This window comes from Hesperophylax consimilis, chromosome 21, assembly GCF_061612785.1.
Source record: "Hesperophylax consimilis isolate HC1 chromosome 21, BYU_Hcon_1.0, whole genome shotgun sequence".
In the NCBI taxonomy this organism is placed as follows: domain Eukaryota; kingdom Metazoa; phylum Arthropoda; class Insecta; order Trichoptera; family Limnephilidae; genus Hesperophylax; species Hesperophylax consimilis.
The window spans coordinates 12,761,750-12,765,819 of NC_142856.1; the positions used below are offsets into that span (position 1 = coordinate 12,761,750).

At 28.8% G+C, this 4,070-nt stretch overlaps 1 non-coding gene across 1 annotated transcript; it reads right to left on the minus strand.

Moving 5' to 3' along the window:
• Window positions 1-258: 258 nt before the first annotated feature.
• On the minus strand, window positions 259-331 carry TRNAN-GUU (transfer RNA asparagine (anticodon GUU)). The gene has a single exon. It is a non-coding gene; the product is annotated as a tRNA-Asn (tRNA).
• Between the last annotated feature and the right edge of the window lie 3,739 nt (window positions 332-4,070).

Sequence of the window (4,070 nt, forward strand, 5' to 3'; positions counted from 1 at the left end):
GTTTTATTACAAATTTAATTGCTGTGGTGAATATTTTACACAAACAGAGTTCAAAAAGATGTCGTCTTCTGTCTGCTTCTATCTTTTACCAGTACACATAACAAATAAGGCGAAGCTAAATAGTGATTTTCGATTAATCTTTATAACGAATTGGTTTACATTATGAATACAAAAAATATAATAATAATTTATTATAAGCAATAATTAGTCGCCTGTAATATCAATACAAATTGAAAATATCTCCCGGGTAAAAATAAATTCCGCCGACGGGAATTGAACCCGCGCCTTCTGATGAACGGTCAGACGCTCTGGACCACTGAGCCACGTCGGCTTATTTCCAACCCGCTAAATAAATCAATATGTACTAGTACTTCAATCAACAATTATTGCTTACTATATTTTTTTGACCTGTTAGCAACCAAGTTAATTTTTGTAGGAAAGGCTTTGTTAGTGCTAAATTTCCCACTAGATGGCGTCGAGACATATATTATATATAAACAATAATAATAGTGAAATATTTTGACATGTCAAATATTATCATTATTTTTTTTTTTTTTAATGATATACTAATGTAATTATAAGACTAAGACTAATAAGACATGGTTTTTATGTTTAGCACAAAGGATAATAAATTATTTTAAGCAATAATTAGTCGCCTGTAATATCAATACAAATTGAAAAGTAGTTAATCATTAAAAAAATGTACATATGCTTTAGACAAATTGAAACTTTCCTATCCTAAAAAATAAAATAAAAAAAATATTTACTCAATTTAAAATATAAATGTTAGCTACTAAAAAATGTAATTATTCAATAGAAATGTATGAACGCATAAATGAAACAACTTCAAAAATACTATATTATGGCTAAGATTTTCTCTGACAGTTCTACTTGATTAAATTTTTTGTTTTTTTATAAAATTGTTAACAAAATAAATAAAAACAACACTTGCGCTTGAAATCGAACGTTTTTGGACTTCGTTAGCCAAGCGATTTTAATGCCCATTACCTACATATATTAGTGACGATATAAGGAATACCAATAATATACACATTATTAGATTGTAGCTTCCTCATGATAACTGTATATAATTTCTCTCAACATTCCCTCACCTAACAGGCTTATTAGTTATTATGAAAAGTTTTGTTTTCGTGTTTTTTTATATCTGATAGTATTATTGTCCTAGCGTCTGGACGATGTAGGCCCGCTGATTGGTCAAATTTAAATTGTTTGTTTCGGTTAAATTCCGCTAACTTCAAAATTATGACCCGATTTAATACTAAAATAGGATCCGCAGATTTCTTCAAAAGCATCTTTTCTGCTCAAATAATTTTTAGATAATATCGAAGAAAATATGTTTTAGAAAGTTCACAATGCATTGGATTAATTACATTACAGTAAAAATTATCCACAATTACGTTTTATATATTTGACGTCTGTCAAGAATCAGACATTCCAGGGTTCCTTAAAAATGTCAATCCCTCCTTTACCGGCCGCTGGAGTAGTTTTGCTATTGGCCGACAGAGCGCATAAGAGCGATATACAAATACGTACAATTTCATTTATTCAAACAACGGTAATTATTTACGTGAAACTACAGTTTTAATACGCATTTACAAATAAAACAAACATTTGATTCAACTTAATGACAATAAACAACAAGTCTTTGCATGTACGATTTTGAAAAATATTGATATTTAATATTATTTACGTAAATAATAATTTCGCACTATTTGACAGAACACCGACATGAAGTTAACAATACGCGGAAGTATAGGCACTGCCAACTCAATAAAATAACATGAAAGACAATCGGAAGATAGAAACGCTTCGTTGATTGTAAAATTAGTCAACAAATCTCTAATCTGACATGTACTTATATGTTTAATAAAACAATCATTTTGCCAGGTATATAATATACATTATATTAAGGTATTATTCGGAATCGCTGGACATAATTCTTCGGATTTACCTTAATTAATATAAAAGGAATCTGAATGCATTTGGGAATTTTTTAATTTTAGCATTTTAATTTTTAATTACGTAAAATTAAAATTCGCTTTCGTTGTATTGGATGACAGCCGGAATAATTTCTATTGATGATATTTTCTTTTTTTGGTATTCCTGATATGAGTGGCTAGAATTTTTACCATTTACTCTATGCAAATACTAGGTAGGTGGTACTATTTTAGCCAAGCTCGAAAAATAAAATAAAGGTATTTTGGTTTCTTTTACAAGTAAGGAAATATTTAAAAAAAGGTTATTATAGGTTAGGATAGGTTAGGTTGGGTTATGCTAGGTTAGGTTAGGTTAGGTTGGATTAGTATAGTTCAAGTTAGTTTATAGGTTAGGTTAGATTAAGTTGGATTATTATAGGTTAGGATTAGTCAGGTTATGTGAGGTTAGGTAACGTTAGTTAGGTTATTACGGGTTAGGTTAGGTTGGGTTATTATAGGTTAGGTTGGATTTTTATAGGTTAGGCTGGATTATTGTAGGTTAGGTTAGGTTATTATAGGTGAGGTTAAATAAAATAATAATGATAATAATAGCGAAATAAATCATTTGTGTTTTTTAAGTAGGCACTATTTTGCCGGAATATTGTATTACATTATAACTTTTTAATTTACGTTTTTCAATTGTCTCTAGCCGTTCATTTCAGGAATACCGACAAAAGAAAATGTTATCAACATAAATTATTCAGGCTGTTATCCCATACAGCGAAAGCGAATTTTCATTTTACGTAATTAAAAATTAAAAAGCTAAAATTAAAAATTTCCCAAATGCTGTTCGATTCCTTTTATAGTAATTAAGGTAAATAAGAAGGTATTATTTAAAAATATTTCGTATTTTTCCGTGTCCAGCGATTCCGAATAATTACCTATATTAATTTACATTTAGCCATTTAGGCAATTATTCGGGAAAGGTAAAGTTTTAGCCGAACAACTGTCATTCTTATATGCCTAAACTCCTTCCTGTTCCGTGATTTAACAATATTTACTCACCCTCTCTCTGTGAATGACCTAATATCTACCTATTAAATATAATTGTTGTTAGTATCACTTAAACTGGGCGAAGCCCAACCAAGTGCCGCCCGAAGGGCCTAGCAGAAAAAAACCCGCGGAGCGGGTTTTTAACTGCTAGTTTAATTTATTCCAACATTGTTTTATTATGAATGATTATTTGCTTTTATTTGCAGGCTCCTTATTTTTCGACACAAAATGTTAACCGAGTTGCATATTTCGACTCGTGCCCAGCTTATCTCTAATCAACTTATTGTGATTTTAATTTTTTAAATAAAATAAATAAATAAATAAAATATGTTGTTTTTTTTCAGATAATGATTTTCAGTATTCAAACATAACATTATGGTGGTTTGTACTTACAAGTATGTTTTTATTTTATATTGTTTTTAACCTGTATTTATTATATCACACGATTTTAAATGCAAAATTATATCTACATTTATTTAAACATAAAAAACACTTGTCACTGTGTAATGTCAAATAGTTATTACGTAAAACTCCAATCAGGGCGTTTTTGATTGATTTATAAAATAAATTTACAAAATTTAAACATCTTTAAATATTGCATAAAGCCAACTGCTTTAACATATTATTGAAAGTATATAATTGAAGTCAGATAAAAATACAGAAATATTCGTGAATTTACCAACGTTGTTGTGCAAAAATACCACATCTGCTTTATATTAATCATATTTAACCTTATATTTACGCTATCGTTATATATTGTGGTTCCTTGTAATTATGTTCCAACGAGGCGTACCAGGCACACCATGCTTCTTCGTATAGAAGCTAACAACACTAATGCAGCAAATAATTCACCAATCACTTGCGCGATCACAACATACACACACTATTAAATATAACTTACTACACTTGGACATTTTTCTTTGCGAAAATACAAAATCAATATAAATTTTTTTTTAACTTGATATAATTGATTTTAAAACTACTTTAAACAATAATTTAAAAATCGTCTCTAATTAACTCTCTTCAAAAACTTTCTTCAATTTTATTGAAAGAACTCACGTAATTATTAGTTAAGTTTAA